At 38.8% G+C, this 20,030-nt stretch overlaps 1 protein-coding gene and 1 long non-coding RNA gene across 6 annotated transcripts in view; one reads left to right on the forward strand and one right to left on the reverse strand.

Moving 5' to 3' along the window:
* Window positions 1-20,030, forward strand: part of PDE1C (phosphodiesterase 1C) — a 480,765-nt gene that overhangs the window by 21,109 nt on the left and 439,626 nt on the right. The window lies entirely within an intron of this gene.
* On the reverse strand, window positions 17,239-18,410 carry LOC144583552 (uncharacterized). The gene is made up of 2 exons (XR_013537387.1): window positions 18,167-18,410; window positions 17,239-17,662 (listed from the first exon to the last, which is right to left on the reverse strand). It is a non-coding gene; the product is annotated as an uncharacterized LOC144583552 (long non-coding RNA).

A 20,030-nucleotide genomic window follows, 5' to 3' on the forward strand; every position in this document is an offset into this window, starting at 1 on the left:
GTGTTCCAGAACTCTGAGACCACCAGTGGAAGAGGGTACCTTATACCGGTATAAGCATGCATCCCACAAGCAGTAAAGTTAGTTTTGAGAAATAGATTTACCAGTTGTTGAAATTATGTGTTGGATAACCAATTCTGCATATGTGTTGGCACCAAAACTGGATAGCCTTTAACATCCATACAGTTTGGAATGTGCTGTTTGTTTGTCTTCAAATACCACAATTCTAGGTAGGATATTCAGACTATATGTACTTACTCCTTATTGCAATTTCATTAGATACTTTTTGGGTTTTTCCACTACTGTAGTGGCAAGCTGTACACTATGAAAACCTGAACGACTTACTGGAATATATTTTTCATTTGTAGCACAGGTTTCATTAATTAATCTTTCAGAATATGCCATGGGAGCTGTGTGTACAAGAACACAAATGAGAAGCTGGGACGTAGAGGTGTCAGTAGGATGGAGTGGAGCTACTTGGTGGATTATGTTGAGTACAGCATTTTGTAAGTCCATTTGCAGAACTCCTTTACTTACTGTGTTCCTGTCACAGGAATATAAAAGGTTATTACTCACAGCACAGTTGCCTGCCAAAGGTATAATTAGTACACAAGAGCCCAACTGCAATTTTTAAAGAGCACAAGAAATGACTCAAGATTATTGTTCACAGCTACAATTATGCATTCATTTTACTCCATTTGTCTTGAAGAGAACATGATAGTTATTATTAAGTGTAACTTAATAGGCAGAGGAGTAGACACTGCAGGTGATATGGGGTTGTCAATGCATCAACTTCAGAAAATTTGCCTCCAGCTTCTATTACACCCTTTGCTCTCTATTGTCTATTCTTATTAAAGATATTTGCCTGGCCAGAGTTTTATAATCTAGCCAACCTAGAGAAAGGCACCTGCCTCTGACAGCGTAGATATATATAAGGTCAGCATATCTTTCTGCTTGATCCAAGAGCAAGTAGGAGCCAAAGGTGAAGAGTCCTATATGCGATCCACACATGCAGTAATTCTCATACATGGCTGCCAGCTTCATATCTCTATGCTATGGGGCTTTATGGGGGACAGCATCAGGGCCCTCAACATCACATCTGTCTCATAAGACCTCAGTGTGACCCTATTTACCTGACTGGAGAATCACCGAAGTAACTTCTTACCCAAGGTGTTATTTATCTTTGGAGCGATCCTGAGTCAGGTTGTGTAAAGGAAGGGACAAGGCAGTACAAAGTACTGTATGTGAAAGTGCAGCCCTGGAAAGAATATTGAATCAAGAAGCAGTCTTAACATGACAGAATTAGACTTTGAAGACCAGTTGAACAATACTGTAATGTCAAAGAAGCATGACCTTTTAGATTGTTGTTTAGACGTTTAGTCGTGTCCGACTCTTCGTGACCCCATGGATCAGAGCATGTCCGGCCCTCCTGTCTTCCACTGCCTCCTGGAGTTTGGTCAAATTCATGTTGGTAGCTTCAGTGACACTGTCCAACCATCTCGTCCTCTGTCGTCCCCTTCTCCTCCTGCCTTCACACTTTCCCAACATCAGGGTCTTTTCCAGGAAATCTTCTCTTCTCATGAAACGGCCAAAGTATTGGAGCCTCAGTTTCAGGATCTGTCCTTCCAGTGAGCACTCAGGGTTGATTTCCTGCAAAATGGATAGGTTTGTTCTCCTTGCAATCCAGGGGACTCTCAAGAGTCTCCTCCAGCACCACAATTCAAAAGCACAAATTCTTCGGCGGTCAGCCTTCCTTATGGTCTAGCTCTCACTTCCATACATCACTACTGGAAAAACCATAGCTTTCACTATGCGTACTTTTGTTGGCAAGGTGATGTCTCTGCTTTTAAAGATGCTTTCTAGGTTTGTCATTGTTTTCCTCCCAAGAAGCAGGTGCCTTTTAATTTCGTGGCTGCTGTCACCATCTGCAGTGATCATGGAGCCCAGGAAGGTAAACTCTGTCACTGCCTCCATATCTTCCCCTTCTATTTGCCACAAGGTGATGGGTCCCGTGGCCATGATCTTAGTTTTTTTTTTTGATGTTCGGCTTCAGAACATTTTTGCACTCTCCTCTTTCATTCTCATTAAGTGGTTCACTTTCTGCCATCAGAGTGGTATCATCTGCATATTGGAGGTTGTTGATATTTCTTCCGACAGTCTTAATTCCAGCTTGAGATTCATCCAGTCCAGCCTTTCGCATGATGTATTCTGTATATAAGTTACATAAGCAGGGGTACAATATACAGCCTTTTTGTACTCCTTTCCCAATTTTGAACCAATCGGTTGTTCCATATCCAGTTCTAACTGTTGCTTCCTGTCCCACATATAGATTTCTCAGGAGATAGATAAGGTGGTCAGGCACTCCCATTTCTTCAAGAACTTGCCATAGTTTGCTGTGGTCCACACAGTCAAAGGCTTTTGCGTAGTCAATGAAGCAGAAGTAGATGTTTTTCTGGAACTCTCTGGCTTTCGTCCATAATCTACTGCATGTTAGCAATTTGGTCTCTAGTTCCTCTGCCCCTTCGAAATCCAGCTTGTACTTCTGGGAGTTCTCGGTCCACATACTGCTGAAGCCTACCTTGGAGGATTTTGAGCATAACCTTGCTAGCGTGGGAAATGAGTGCAATTGTATGGTAGTTGGAGCATTCTTTGGAACTGCCCTTCTTTGGGATTGGGATGTAGACTGATCTTTTCCAATCCTCTGGCTACTGCTGAGTTTTCCAAACTTGCTAACACATTGAGTGTACCACCTTAATAGTGTTGTTGTCTTTTAAGATTTAAATATATCTACTGGAATGCCATCACCTCCACTGGCCTTGTTGTTAACCATGCTTTCTAAGGCCCACTTGACTTCACTCTCCAGGATGTCTGGTTCAAAGTCAGCAACCACACTATCTGGGTTGTCTGGGACATCCAGATCTTCCTGGTATAATTCCTCTGTGTATTCTTGCCACCTCTTCTTGATGTCTTCTGCTTCTGTGAGGTCCCTACCACTTTTGTCCTTTATCATGTCCATCTTTGCACAAAATGTTACTTTAATATCTCCGATTTTCCTGAACAGATCTCTGGTTTTTCCTTTTCTATTATTTTCCTCGATTTCCTTGCATTGTTCATTTAAGAAGGCCCTCTTGTCTCTCCTTGCTATTCTTTGGAAGTCTGCATTCAGTTTTCTGTAACTTTCCCTATCTCCCTTGCATTTTGTTTCCCTTCTCTTCTCTGCTATTTGTAAGGCTTCGTTGGACAGCCACTTTGCTTTCTTGCATTTCCTTTTCTTTGGGATGGTTTTTGTTGCTGCCTACTGTACAATGTTATGAGCCTCCATAGGTTTTAGGTACAGTTGTTCTAAACAATAATAGATGGGATATCAAATGTATATTGAGAGAAAATTTGTTTTAACTTTTTTTGTCATTCACAAATTCCTCCACCACAGAGACCTACTAGCCCCAGACAGCAGTTCTTTCCTATGTGGATAAGAAAGCCCATTTGTTTGATGGTATGCTTATGTGAGTGGCAACAGGAAAAGGGGGACAATGGGGTGTGTAAAATTAAATGGGGAAAACATAGCCAGGTTAATTCCCTGTACCCAATTCTTATTAAATTAATTAAGAAAGCAGAACTCTTACACTGCAAGAAATACACATTAAACAAAGAAGTGACTATTTGCTGAAAGATCTCATAGTAATTACCTCATAAAATTACCTTTTTGTCACCTGGTAATTTTAAAATCAAAATGAGTGGCGCTAATTGTTTCAAGCACATTTAACTGAACTGAAGCTACTGAATAACTACTAATAATAAATAATGTAATCTTTAGAGGAAATTTTTCAGGACAAGGACCTCAGAGCTTGTTGAGGTTGTCAGTTTGATGCTTTATGGCTTCGGTGAAGACACCTAGATTTGAATTTTAAAAAAATCACAGATTACTACTGTGATGAAATTTAAAGAAAAATTAAGAATTAAAATATCCTATAAATTGTTCAGTATAAAATTGGACAAATAATTAAATAATATGTCACTATAACTTCATATAATAGGAGCGCTGTATCCATGGGTTCAGTACCTGCAGTTTCAGTTATCTGCTGCCTGAAAATATTAAACAGAAAACCCAAGAAATATTTGTTTCCAAAGTGTATTACAAGAACTGGCCACTAGAGAGAACCAGAAACTATGCTGTATATAGGGCTTGTATATCCACTGTTTTCTGCATCCACAGGAAGCTTGGAACTGATCCCCTGTGGACACCATGGTCCTACTGTACTCCTCTAGTTCATGTTGGACCCATTTTAGGTATCTTTATATTGTGATATTATCTGAATGAACAGATAAGATTTCCAAATTTGATTAAAACTGTATTTGCACAAAGTGGCTTATAAAAAAACCTATTGGCTGATATCCTCTTGCTTAGTTCTGAATGCAGAAAGCAACATTCAGTTGCTTTTTGCTGGCCCCTATGAGTTGCCACTGGGATTTTTGTGGGGTACATGTGCCTATTAACTTGGCATGTGCTCAAGAATCTCAGTGGAGACTTGTTAATTGGCAGCTAGAAGGCACTGAAAGTTTCACTGCTTGCCTTCCAGATTTGTGAGTAAGCAACAGGATTTTTCCCATTCTGCGCTAAACATTGTGGGTTTTGATAAAATCGAAGGGGAGAAAATGTAATTTGAAACGTCATAGAAACACCGGTGATTTTCAAAACAAAGCCTTCTAACTGGATTCCCACACATTTCTTTAGTTGTACAAAACAATGGTGAAATACAGTTCGCAAGCTGTACTTTGAGTATAGGATTTACATCACAGGTTCATTCCTAATAAGTGGTGATAGCTTTTTTTTTTTTGAGTCATGCCATTTGCCCATAATTTCAAAAAGTTATTTTTTGGGATTGCAGCTCTCCATAACTCACAATCAGCATGGGTATGTGTATTCTGCATTTGAATCTGTATCTTATAATGCATGTTTGTTGTTGAGAATTTAACCAGGAAACACCCAGCCTTGACAACCAGACCCAGCCAACTTGGCAAATATGATTCAGGCCTACAATAATATTTCCCAGTGGAACATAATCAACATCTTGTCCAACTTTAGTCCATTTACTGCGGGGCTGGACCAAACCGTTCGCAATATCTTGCGCATGGGAGCACTCCTCATAGCACACACTGTCCCATAACATGGGTGACATGCCCAGGCTCCCTGTTTCTTCAGAGTGCTGTCCTCTGAAGATGCCGGCCACAGAGACTGGTGAAACATTAGGAAGAACAACCTTCAGAACATGGCCTAAGAGCCCGAAAAACCCACAACAACTATTAGATCCTGGCCGTGAAAGCCTTCCCGAATACAGTATGTCATAACACAAAGGTTTAGTAAAGCACATGAGACAGAAAGTGAACAAATGGAAAGCATGCATTTTGAAATAACTCATATTGCTTGCATTGAAATGAACATGAGACTAAACTGAAAATGGTAAATAATCACTGCAGTGCCATCTGTTGATGACATAAATGTTGAGCAGCTATACCCACTTAGCTCCGTAGGAATCACAGTCCCCCAAGAATAAGAACAAGTATGGAGTAATCAGAAGTAGTTTGCCATTTTTTTTATTCTAGGGTGCTCTGAGACTATATAGCTTGCCCAAGACGATACAGGTTGACTCTTCTATAAGGCAAAAGGCAAAGGGGGGAAATCAGACTCTTAACTCCTGTATCTGCACCCAGGGCTCCAACACACGGAGTCATCCAGCCAGCTATATCGTTAATGTTAGTTTCGATAAATCTTGACATTACTATAACAGAAGTAAAAACCAAAAGCTGCAAGTTGTAAAGTATGATGGTTATGTGCTGTGGATCTCTCTGAAAACGTACACAGTAAAGCTACCATACAGAAAGCTTTCCTGTGTGTTTTTCAAGAATTTATTTAAGTTCACCACAGGAAGTCTAATACAGAGTTCCAAAGTTAAGAACTGAGTCTCATTTTCAGCACCTTCTCAGTTTGTATCTAAAATATTTTATTTGTGGTAACACTGCAAGAAAACAAGATTAAAATTGATTTCTGGAGAAAACAAGCCACACACTGGTTTTCAATTTCATATATTTTGTTTGTTTTACACCTTTTGATAGCTCCTTGTTCACTTCATGTTGAATATTCTATTTTATTGTGCAACAACAAAAGCAACAAGCCACTAATTGAACTCTTGATCTTCTTGTTGAATTTTCTCTTAATTTGAATTCCACACAGCCAATTATATAAGCTAATATACTCTGTACAAGGAGGAGGGGTGAAGGAAATCATTTTGCTTTTTTCTTCTACAGTCTGGCCCCCATGTCTTCTCCACCTCTAGAAATGTGGCCCACCTAACACAGAAACCTGGCTACAAGACTGCTTTCTTTTTCTTTTTATATTTCTCCCTCTCCTTCTGCTTGCCACAATGAGCTTTCACTGTTCAGCATCATTGTTATGCCAAGTGATGAAATGCACCTTTCCTTTGAAGCCAGGTCAAAGCAAACTAATTTTCAAACCTCATTGGAGGTCTTTTGTGTGAGGAGATGGAAAAAATGATAAAAATAATCCATGTTTTTTTTTCATATCCAGTCTTGACCATGTTTTATTGCTGCCTTTGATACCTGTAACCACAGCAACAATACAAGGGATACACTGGGTCAAGGCTTCTCATCTTGCTAATCATAGTCAGTTTCCAGACACCTTATAGATCTCAGTGAATTAACATTTAACAGAAACATGTGGAGATTTTGCAGAAAGAGATCTTCTCATCTTTAAAAGGGTGAGCTCTGAGGAGCCAAAAACCTCCAAGCTGGGGCTGACCTTTGGAAAGAAGATCTTAACTTCACAGAAGTGGACTAGAGCTCAGGATAAAAAATTCATCCATAAGGGGTCCCTTCCAGGCTTTTAGCACTACTCACAGAGGCTGGGAGAGGCAGGGCTACTGAGAAGACAATATTTGGGACACAGCAAATAACACAGTCTCACTATCCCCTTCTTGTATCTTCAGGTGGGCATGAAAAGATATGGAAAAGGCAAATATGTCATAAAATTCTTATACTTTTGGATAGACTATACTGTATGCTCTGGATATAGAAAGTAGCAGGTTCAACTGTTTTCTGAGCCACCTGAAGCAGAATGTCAACAGAACAATAACTGTTCACAGCCTAATGTCATTAATTTCTATTGAAAGTCTTCCATAGCCTCTGAAAATCTAATTATAACTGAGTTTAATAGTTTGCATGTTTCTTTTGGTCTGAGGAAATATAATTGTATAATTTGTATAATTTTCTCTCTCTTCCCCAGTGAGATTTCTCTGATTCTACTCAATTCACTTTTATTTTCTAAAGTATTATATTCATAGTTCAAGGTTTTCATTTCTCCACTCTATAAACAGTTAGTGTTGCCACTCATTTGATTCTAGTTGTGGCTGGAACTTTGCATGTGTGGGGGTGGGGTTTTCGCTTAGTGCTGGTGGAAAATCAACGGGAGTGTTGGGTACCATATTTGGCTCTTTTTCACTTTATTCTCCAAAGAGCTCAAGCAGGTAGATTAGACTCAGAGCATGCAAGTGGACCAAAATCATTTCCATAAATTTAGTGGTTTAGCAGAAACAGAACCAAGATCTCCAAAGTCCCAGTCCAATGTTCTAGTCATCACATCATCCTGGTATTCTACATTCAAGTGGTCTAGCAGATGATTTGTACAGAGTAAATAAAACAACTATGAATAGCTTTTTCTCAATGAGGTCAGGTTGTTCTCAAATTCTGATTCAGGCATGTCCTTGAATATGCCTGAGCTCCTTTGTTCCCAAACAAGCCTGGTGTCAGCATCCAATATTGTGGGGTGAATGTTGGAGCATACAGGCACTGAAAAAGAGACATTACAGTTGACATGGACTTCTCTTTATTAAATAAATAAAAAAAATGTATGGCCCCTTAAACTCTCATTTTCTGAAGTTTTCAAACCCAATCTTTCCAGACTTTTTATTCAGGCTGTAATTAGTGTCCAACTGTAATTGGGTGATGAAACAGATGTCCTTTCAATTTTAAGTCTGGCTCAGCTCGTAATATTTCAGTTAAAGGATGTCTTTCAATTAGTACTGACAAATATGCAGTAATTAACAAAAGAAGCTTACTTTCCCTCTGAATGCCCAAGCTCAAATATTAACAATGATATTGGACTGAAGCTAGGGCCATAAAATGGTGGATTAGGAATAATTTCAACACACTCAAGTAGCCATCTTGAGCACCTTTGGGTAAAAAAGTGGGTGGTGCGTGCACACATGAACGCATACACACATGCATGAGGACACCACAATAAACCTCACCTTTTAAAAGTAATACTAGGCTTGATTACATTTAATAAAATTTGTTCAGAGACCAAAGTTCCCAGTATGTACCAATATAGACCTCTTGCACAAGCAATAATCTATATATATTTCAGTGAAGTATTACAACTCCACACCAAGACTGGCCCAGGCATTTTGCTGTGGCAGTTGGCACTTCTCACTTACCTAAGTCAAACTGCATAGCAACAAAACCAAGGCACATTATTTTGGCATATGAGACAGAAACTCTGACAAATGCCATACCTCATCCCTATCAAAAAATTAGTGAACTAACAATTTGCTATTCTTGCATGGTTACAAAAATCTGCTGACTGAGGTTGCTATCTCATTCAGCATTATGACAGAGCTGGCTGGTGATACTGTACTACTTTTTCATGGTATTTTGAGGTAAAGGTTTCCTCTCAACTGAAGTTACCAAAGAGTCCTCTGTGTTAGGAACTCTGAACATATGAGTTAGGACTTCAGTCAGGGTCACCCAAGGCGGAATGGTCAAAACAGAGACATCAGACTCAGATGCATCCACCCTCTTCAGGAGTAATAGTCACACCAGTAGAAGAGAATGGATAGTTCCAATGGTGATGGGGGCAGAGAAACTCCTGGAGGGCAACTGCTGGACAGCAGATGTATTGGAAGATGACACTAGAAGAGAAGCTGTCGCAGACAATAGCTGTGATACTCATGTTAAATTTTGTTAGTACTACACAGAAAAAGGAATTGCACACCGCTGTTCAATATTTCTTACCTTGAAAAACCTATGATGAGACAATCTAAAATGAAACAAGAGATAGTGCTGAAAGATTAGACTCCTAGGTCAGAAGGCAGTCAATCAACTATGGGGAAGAGCAAAGGACAAATATGAATAATGCTTTCACTAGATTAAAGCTGAAAGGACATCTAGTGATTTGCATGCACAGAGATTAAAGATAGGTCTGATGCTGCACGACAGTGTGGTATGTTGTCAAGACTGTTAAACTGGTCTATTGTTAAAATGGATAATCTATAAGTGAGACATCACCACACTCACCTGACAGAGAGGGGGGAATTGTCAAAATTTGAAATTTTGTATAAATAAAATATTAAATGATTAAGAGGGCATAAGAATTGTAACCCTAGAAATATGAGATGTGATCATAAAATGGAGGTTTGGACAACAATACACTGCCTGTTAGAGGTTACTTCAGGGCAAGCAGCTAATTTTGCTAAAGTAGCAAAATATATGTAAAAGTCTATTGGCTTGCATTGTAAGTGAATGGAGTTCACTACTGAAGTGAAACCTGTATCAAAACCCATTGGTTTTGTTAGGTAGCGATAGAAACAGATGTTCACATGTTCCTAATCAGTGAACTTTCTCTATGCTAGCAAACCTATGAGATTTTGTATTTGTCTTGTTATTAATGTGATCTGCAAGTTAGCTGAGAATATAGTGAAGCATAAACATCCTATTCCTGTAAAAATGCTAATGTAACATAGGCAAGGGACCAAGAATAAAACAAGCCAAGAAACAAGAGTCACACTGGTGTACCAAAGTTCATTATCAGGTGCAGGCAACATGTAGCAGCAGCACAGAAGCTGACAACATACACAGACAAGAAAATAATAGCTTTTCTTCCATAGATTTAAACTGGCAGATAGCTGGGTGAGGACTTAGAAAACTTATTGATTGTATATGCTAAAGGTTGCTCAAAGCTATAATGCTTTTTACTTTTTAATGATATATTTTAGAGATGTACTCTCTGTTCTTTGATTGTACCTTTTTAGAATATAACCTCCTGTATTTTTGGATTGCAATATGATTTATATTGTCTGTAAATTTTATAGCTGAAAGGTTATAACTGAAATATATTTTTAAGACTTGAGGTTTTGCCTGCAACTTAAGTCAAGTTGTCATATATATTTTAAGCATTTATACCTATACGTAGTTTGAAGCTGAGGCTCCAATACTTTGGCCATCTCAAGAGAAGAGAAGACTCCCTGGAAAAGACCCTGATGTTGGGAAAGTGTGAAGGCAAGAGAAGGGGACGTCAGAGGACAAGATGGTTGGACAGTGTCATCAAAGCTACCAACATGAATTTGACCAAACTCCGGGAGGCAGTGGAAGACAGGAGGGCCTGGCGTGCTCTGGTCCATGGGGTCACAAAGAGTTGGACACGACTAAATGACTAAACAACATCAACAACCCACATTTTATATTCATAGCTGTAAGAATGTTTTAAATAATTTTGATTTTTTTTTATTTTTATGCCTAGGAGCCATGTAGATGAACAATGCTTGTAGAAACAGGCAAGCTAGCATTGACTGGAATAATTTTTCTTCGCTTACTATACAATGAATGAAAACAATGGCTTATTCTCATCCTCTGAAGAGAGATGGAGCATGTTTGGAAGCTGCATTTTTGTGAACCAGGACCATAGACTTGAATGAGGGTTATAAGTAAAGAAAACTTATACCTTGATACCCAGATGAACTTTGATTTGAGTGACATGATTATCTGATTTCACACTGGAATTAACTTTTTTTAGGGATAAATGTCAGTTGTGACAGACCATCAAGGACTCAAATTACCAAATAATGTTATGACTATTCTAGTGCTCTGTGATGATTGTTCAAGTGTCATACTTTTAACCTTGACAAAGAGGTATGAATGAAAGCAAACTGAAGGCAGGAGCACAAGAAATGTAACACAAACATTGCAGTACCTTGTGTGATTGAATTAAAATGGTCCACAAGAAGACATTTTCAGTCAGAAAATTATGAAGTATTTTACTCTGGAAATGACAAAATCAGAAGAAATGATGCGCTTCTAATATTGAGACAAGATGTAGCACAGGCAATTAAGGCTATAATGCAAGGACTTACTGAATAATATCAATCAGATCACCTGGGATACCAATCAGCATAACCATAATTCAAGTTTCTGCTGCCACTACAGTTGCTGAAGAAGTTGAAAGCTTTAATACAAGCATCCAAGAGGAAAATGATCACACAGCAAAGCAGGGTATGCTAATAAACACAGAGCACATGCTTTTTATATAAAAGGCTCTAAGGATAATGAGATGTGGAAGAAGACAGAACAACTGCACTTTTCAGAATTATGTGGAAGAAAGAATTTCAGCAGGTGCAAGATGAGGTGATGCATAAGAGCAGCAGGGAGGATTCAGGACGCTGGTAGGGAAGATAATAATCTCAGCAAAGTTAAGGATATATTGCAGAATTAGTAAAAGCAATAGTGCCACCTGCTGATAGTAAAAAAACATTGCTGGTCATGGTGGAATAGCAATGAGAGAAGCCAAATGAATAAAAAGCCCCTGCATGCATATAACACCCAAAGCAAATTTAAAACTGAAGTGTTGTAGCACCTGAAGAATTAATAGATGAAGTATTTCAGTGTGAGCTTTTGTGGATTATAGTCCAGTTCTTCAGATATATGGAGTAAAATATTTAGCAACAAGTTTACATAAAAGAATACATACTGAAGATGGGGATGGAGTACAGATGGACACAGGCAAAGGGAGTTGAGCTTTGACATTTTGTTTTATTTCTGTTATACATGCTGAAACACACTCACATTGTTCTTTGAGAACTTCCACTATGGTTGTCTTCATTTGGGATCAATCACTCAGTATTTGCTTTATCTTTGTGGCATATGCTTCCTTTAATCGTGTTATTCAGTTTGAACCTCTTCTGTTCTTGGGTGTTGACTTTTGAACAAAACATCCTCAGATGAACTATACTGGCAATGCACTCAAGTGGCATTTCATATGGTGATAAATACCACTAGAGCTGGGTGGGTAGATGTCACTACAGTAGGTAGATGATTTTGTAGGTGGCTAGCTGAGTGTAGATGCTATGTTCTGACAGTATCTTGCAGGCAGCTGTACATTCTCCGAAATATATCTCACCTCATCTATGAGTTTGCATTTGTTCCTCTCTGCAGCACCATTCTGCTGTGGGTTATAAGGCATTGTGTTTTGGTGGTCTATTCTTTGCTCATGTAGATGCTGCATCATTCCAGAGATGTATTTCTTTGTGTTGTCTGTAGAAAATACTTGTGTCTTTTTCTGGACTTTAACTGCAACATATTGTTTAAGTTTGTCAGGCATTTGACTTTTCTCCTTTAAAAGTTGCATTAGTTTATATCTTGAAAAATTATCAATGTAAGTATGAACTTTCTTCTTCCCTGTGGTGCTACTGGCACTGAGTCACAATTATGACTGAGTATCAATTCTAAGAGGCAGCTTGTTTTCTTTTAACTCTGCTCTTGAAAGTTGGGTCTCATACCCTTGGCTTTAATGATGCATGCCTTTGCCTAACTCCCCCTTTTGTAGGTCTTATTAGGTTAGAAATGTCTGTGTAGCCAACTATCTTGCACGCGACAGATGACTACATCTATATCTGATACAGCCTTTCACAACATTGTCTCTTTGGTGCTGTGTTGCTGTTTATACATTTCCTTTTTAGGGTGGGGAGACTATATGACAGACCTGGGCAAAGTGCGGCCCGAGGGCCACATACGGCCCACCAGCCACTCCTGTCAGGCCGACATCAAAACCATTTATAGCTTTTTGTCAAAAGTTGATCAATTGCTTATCTTTAACATACTGCAAAAAAAAACCTCTTTAGTATTTGTGAAGATTAACATGCTTAAAATAAAAACAATCATAACATCACTGTTTTATTTTTTTAAAAGTAAAGTTGGTTTGGCCCCCAAATACAGTTCAGATTTTTCATGTGGCCCCGTATAGACATTAATTGTCCACCCCTGCATATGGTATACTTCTTTTTTAGTTACCATACTTTGATTTCTTTCAAACTCAACTTTACATCCTCTGTCTGTGATCTGACTCAATGATATACGTCCAACTGTCATTTCTGGTACATACAACACATCCTTAAGCACTATGTCATTGAGACTACCCAGAGTTTCACAGATCTGAATTCCTTTTCCAGCTCCTTTTACTTCTAGTTCTCTTTTACTTCTAGTTCTAGTTCTCTGCTATTCTGAGTGTACAGGATTTTTTTTTCTCACACACATATATTTCCATGCCCCTGAATCCAAATAGAAAGTCTGTTTTCTTCTTCTTTTTTGAACAACTTGGTTGTACATTTCTTTGGGCAGAACAATGTATATCTTTATGCTTCTGCTTAGACTTTTAGTTTTCCTATATGTTTGACAATCTCCTTTCCAGTGTGAAGCACTGCCACATAAAAAGCCTAGGCTTAAATTTTAAGAATTCCATTTTTCAAGAACTTCTTTGGCTGGTTTGTATTTGACTGGCCTGTCCCACAGTGGCCAAAGTGAGAAAAAAGTAGCATTTGTAACGGCATGTTGGCTACCAATTTCTGCTTGTCTCTTTAAAAGTTCAGTTTCTACAGCAGCTACAATTTGACTGAAAGTCTGCAGTACTTTATTTGAATATATGATGGAAACAAATTGGGTGTAATACCTTCCAGGTTAATTTGTATTCACATAATTGCTGTACAACTTGGGGCTAGTCCATTTCCTTTTACAAAGTGACACCATGCGATTTATTCCAGAAGCTGACTCCTTTTTTAATCAGTTATCATCCAAAGACAAAGTGATTTGTCAGTGCTGTTTTTCAACAAATGTGAATAGTAGTGAGTGGAAGAGGGTATCCTGTAGACCATCTTGATTGCTGCCATTAGTGTTATTCAGGCTGCCCTTTGATATATAAAGCTTGGCATCCTTTTTCTTGCTGCCAACGCAGGCACAATATTGTGCAGCAATCTCAGGCCATTCCCTGGCTTTTTGAATCATAGAACAGAAGCACAATATCCCACATTCATAAAGCTGTAAGTTTTTTTTAAAAAAAGAATTGAATTTCCTGGCTTTTTAAAATGGGAGTTTAAATATAAATACATTACATACAGATTCCAACAGACATTTCCCTCATATAGAATTATCCAGTGCTAGAGGATTCCAGAAGATGAGCATGTGATCTGTACTATGGTTACTGGGAGAAGACAAAAGTGAGAACAGCTGAGATGTGGCTGTAGTCCCTCTCTGCCAAAATATTTTCTGTTTTCGACTTAATGAAATGATGAAGCAAAGGTGCGAGTAACTACAACACATACAATGGAGAAACATATACACCCTTTAACCTCCTAGGTAAACTAATGTTGCCATGTCTGCTCTGCAGAATGCAGATAAGAAAACTGTGTTCCAATTTCCAAACGCTTTCTGCGAGTTAGGCAAGCTGAGGAAGAAAAGCTAATTCGGATCAAAAGCTGTACAGACATGTTGTGTGCATGTTTTTCAAAACACGTTATTTTGCCTTTTGAAATAAAGTATCCTTAGGAAATTTGCATGCAGAGGCAGGACCAGAGGAAGGAAGGAAAGAATGGGAAGTTGTGTGTTAAAATGTAAGTTGCATTGCCTTGAGTGTGAACACTTGAACTTCTGAATCAATCTGCAGCACTTATGTTATCACTGACTGCAAATTCATCCATAATACAGGCTGCAAATCTATGCAGTCACATTCGAAGACAGATAAGAACAGTAGTTCAGTAACTTCTGATAGCCATGGTTTTACTAGCCGTGCTCTAGCCTAGTGGTTTCCAACCTTTGCTCTCCAAGCAATGAAAATTGCTTCTCAGCATCTCCTGTTCGAGATCCTTTTGCTAGGAGTTGCACTTGGGATATTACTGACACAAACTTGTGCTCTTTTCTGTTACTGATCTTGCCTCCAATTGAATTTCAGACATGAGATATTAAATGAATATTCCTGTAAATATTTACTGTGTTTGGATTTTTGTGCATGCACCAAAAGTCATGTCCGGCAAACTGGATGTCTGTCAACTTGCTTTTTTCCCTGTCAATAATTGCCACAATGATAGGAAATCCCAGGGCAGCTGGGAAGCAAATGTATCTGAAATTTACATTTCTCTCTCTAACATCTGTTTTTTTTGTCCAACCATTTGCATTTGAAAGGGTGGAGGGGAACTTGGCAAACTCAGGTGAAATTTACATACCTGTGTGTCAGAAAGTGATTAGCTGAAAAGTATAAGTCAAACAGACTGTGCTAAGGTTGCCGACATTTTACAGAGCTGTTAAAGGATATATAACAAAAGTTTAAAGGTGTATGCTGAATGATAAGAGCATTTAAGAGCTCAAAAGTTTGTTAAAAATATAACACGTAAAAAGCAATTCATCTTAGTTTGTGGTCTATGCCTCCTTTGATTGTAAGCCCACTTATCTCAGTGGAACTTACTTCTGAGTAGATGTGTACAGAAAGATTTGGAGTATACCTTCAATACTGTGTGAAGTATAAGAGAGGGCAAATAAATATGACAAGAATACATGACTAGGTCTCTCAATATGTTTTTTAAAAAAAGTGGATCCAGGCTGTGACATGAGGAGTATATATTTTAAAATGTTTGATCTATAGTCACTTGTCCCTCCCAGGCCTGGCTTCTTAGAGTGGCTGCACCAAGACACAAAAACATTTGCAGGGCCTTCTTGGTGATGGCCCTGTCCCTTTGGAATTCCTTTCCTCTCGACGTACACCAGGACCCATCCCTCCCTATTTTTGGAAAATGGGTGAAAGCAGAACTTTATAAACAGACCTTTTAAAACATCTTGCCTGAGTTAAGTATTTTTCATTTTTTTCAGAGCTTAATTTTCCATTGTCATTCGATTTTGTGGATGTTGGCACATTTTTAGTAATCTGTCGTTTTCTATGTTATTAGTTATATTGTTTTGTTATTTTATGTTGACATAGAGTGGTGAAGGTATTTGTTGTGGATTCAGTTCTCTTATGCACACCACCGAGAGTAGTGAATTTCCACTGTTGAGTGGTATAAAAATTAAAGAAATAAAATAAATAAATAAAACAAAACTTAACAAATCATATAGGCATCTGTATTGTGCATGTTTTCACCTCCTCCTAACTATAGGAGGAATCTGCACCAAGAAATCCATAGAGGAGGAAAATTATGCCTCTCATTGGACTTGATCCACAAGCCCTGCCACAGCTTCTTTCTCCACGAGAAAAATATACTTGCAAAGTCAGTAGCACATCTTTTCTCATCTCATTTATTATGGCTCTTTAGATAAGCATTTTAAATGGTTGTTGTGGTTTTTTCGGGCTTTTTGGCCGTGTTCTGAAGGTTGTTCTTCCTAACGTTTCATCAGTCTCTGTGGCCGGCATCTTCAGAGGACAGCACTCTGTGCTCTGGTGTAGTTTGCTTGGGAGTTGAGTATTTATAGCTGTGAGATAGGCTTTGTCCTTTTCAGGAGATGGGTGATTAGTGTGTCTTGTTGTGGATGTATTGTTCTGATAAGGAGGAGAGATTATCTGTCACTGTGATTGATGGGTGTCATTAGTTGGTCTTTTGTGTGTAGTGATCCCCGGTCCTTGTGGCTGGGTAGAGTTCGTTGACCTTTTGCAGGCTGTATTTTTCAGAGCAGGGAGCCAAGTTTTGTTGAGTTTTAAACTTTCCTCTTTTTTGTTGAAGTTCTGCTGGTGCTTGTGGATTTCAGTGGCTTCCCTGTGCAGTCTGACATAATGATTGCTGGTGTTGTCCAGTATTGCGGTATTTTGAAATAGAATTTCATGTCCAGCTTGTTTTAGGGCATGTTCAGCTACTGCAGATTTTTCTGGTTGTTTTAGACTGCAGTGTCTCTCATGTTCTTTGATTCTGGTGTGGATGCTTCATTTTGTGGTTCCATTATATACTGTACCAGGCCACAACTGCAAGGTATCCGGTATACTCCTGCAGTGGTGAGGGGGTCCCTTCTGTCCTTTGCTGACCGTAACATTTGTTGTATTTTTGTGGTGGGCTTGAATACTGTTTGTAGGTTGTGTTTTTTCAAAAGTTTCCCCATGTGTTCCGTGACCCCTTTGATGTATGGCAGAAATACTTTATTTGTGGGTGGCTGTTTTTCTTCTTCACTTTGGTGTTGTTTTTAGCTTTTAAATACTGTCTTTAATGATGTAATCCGCCTTGGGTCCTTTTAAGGAAAAGGGCAAGATATAAATATTTTAAATAAATAACAATACGTTATGAATTTATAGCACAGATGGGATGACTTCAGTTTTTGCCTATTTTTTTAGAATTTCCATGGCCTCAAAACATGGATTTTAGGATATTCCTCACAAGACAAAAATAATTGAATAAATAAAAGAACAAATACCATCATTAAAATTAAGATGGGAGGGCTGCACCATGAGGCAAGTAGATGAGCAATTGAATTTTTAAAAAGTACATTAATGCTATGCTTGATTCAGAAGGAGTAGAGGAAACTACAAACTAGATGGATGGATGATAATAAAAGATCAGCAGGTTTAGCTTGGATTTTGCTCCTACACTGTAGCAACCCCAGACCTACTGGAGTATCCCACCCTGTAGTTAGGCTGCCACCAACCATTCGCTCTACCAAGTCACCCAGACCAGGAATGGATTTTAATAAACAAAAGAACAAGGTTTATTGAAAAAACAAACAGGGTAAATAAAAGGATCAGGTAAATAGGATACTGGAACTTGGTGTAGTCCCAATCATACACATACAACAGATTGGTTCTCACGGAACACTTTAAGGTAACGCACAGACCCTGAACCTATCAGTTCTGGCTACCTAGATAGAAACCTGAACCTATCGGGTATGTACTGTCTAACAAATAGTTGTACCCAGTCTGACCCACAGACTCCAACTCCACTTCTCCACGTCAGCTTCACTACGATGGACTTCCCCCAAATATATATACAGTACAGCTCCTCCCCCCTGATGTGCCGCCTTCCACTCGCCATAGGATGGAACTTTCCCTCCAAACCCATGACAGACAGGTACCATCAGTGCTGTATGTGACATACACAAAGAATTGGGTAGAAGCAAAAAGAAGAGTCCTATATTCAACACTGAATGTCAGTGGGCTAATAAAAAAGGAAGAAAAAAAGAATCCTGATAAAGAAGTTTAAACTGCAAGGTAAGTTGTGCTATATGTACATTTTGCTTAAGAACAGACAAAACATTTCGTAGGATCAAATCCAATATAGAATTCGTCATAGGAATTCCAACAATCATTTCTAATTGGTCATTAATTTACTAGTGGGCTACCCCAGTGGTTCTTAACGTGGGTGATAATGCCCCCCAGGGGGCGATTTCATTTTTCAAGGGGGCGGTAGAATGAAAAGGGGCGGTGTGGGGGCGCTGGAGCAGAAGGGGGGCGGTAGGGGGGCGCTGGAGCAAGCCAAACCTGTGAAGATGGCTGCAGCCTTTTTACAGTGTGCATGAATATATATTTTCCTCCAATCTTAATTTAGTTTCAGAGTATTCATCTTGAAATTTTTAGTTCCTGCATTTCGGGTTGTTTTTATGCCCTTTTTATATTTCTTTTTGCATCTTAAAATTCGCTTGCAACTAAATCATTAAATGTTACTTTTGGGGGGCATTTCATTTTTTTGGAATTTAATTTTGTTTTCAGGGGTCATAGGATTTAAGTTAAATAAATAAATAAACAAACAAACAAACAAACAAACAAACAAACAAATAAATATCATCGCCGCGGGGAGGGGGGGGCGATGATAACTTCCTCAATGGCTCAAGGGGGCGTTTCTTTCAAAAAGGTTAAGAACCACTGGGCTACCCTCTTCTTTCTGTATCAGGGTCTGACCATACTGCAACTTACCCTGCAGTTTGTGCTGAAATTGCCATGGTTACATTTGGTATATTTTTCTATTGACTACATGACATACAGCTAATCACAGGTATGCCCAGTCTTTTTTCATGGGCATTTGTTGCTTTTTGTTCAGCCAGTAGGGGTGTTTTTGTAATGATTCTATTTGCATCACTTTTTTCCAGTTTATGGCATGTGTGATCATCTATATCAGTCCAAAGGGGCAATGTCAGGTGTGTTCTAGAGTAATGTTGACAGCAGGTTGTCTTTTTAAAAAAATGCAGTTTTGAATTGATTTAACAACCTGGGAAGCTGTAGTGATTATCTGACATAGTGCTATACTAGAAACACATTAATTTTTAAGAAATGTTCAGAGGAGAGACAAGTCATTCTCTTGAGGCGTATGTTCCCAGTGTACTGGCATATCCTTCAGAAGTGTGTGATATATCTGTACAGAGGGAACATCTCCCTGAAGTAAGCAGGTCTTGCCTTTCCTGTGAATAATTTTTTTGAAATTGTACTTTTTCAGTATATCACTATGTGAGATAAGCACTATAGTCTCATCGGTTATATCAATGTCGCGCTATGTCACTTTCAATTTTTTGGGGGGGGGGAAGAGGCAGCAAAGAAGCAATGTTAACAACAGAGGAAGGTGACTGGCCTGTGATCCCAGTGAGAATTGTAATGATTTGAGGTGTGGTGTATACTCTTGCCCTCAAAATTGCCTGTGATAATTAAATAATTTGTATAAACAACAACAGTGATATCACTGCCATGGGAAACATTGAATTGCCGTGAATCAACTCTCTCTACATGCACACTTTAAATTTCTCTTTCCTCATGTGGCGCTTAAATTTTTTTTTCCCCATTTTAAATCACAATAATGCTGAATTGAATGTGAATGATCTGTGCAGTGTACCCTGCCGTGAAGGTTACTGGAGCTACTTCTTTTGGTTTCAACAGGGCTGCACAAATAACCCCAGTTCAGTCTATTTTTCCACATTTGACCAAAGACAGTATGCATATCAGCATGCACCCCTGATATTTAAGAACAAGA

Source organism: Pogona vitticeps, chromosome 6, assembly GCF_051106095.1.
Source record: "Pogona vitticeps strain Pit_001003342236 chromosome 6, PviZW2.1, whole genome shotgun sequence".
Taxonomy (NCBI): domain Eukaryota; kingdom Metazoa; phylum Chordata; class Lepidosauria; order Squamata; family Agamidae; genus Pogona; species Pogona vitticeps.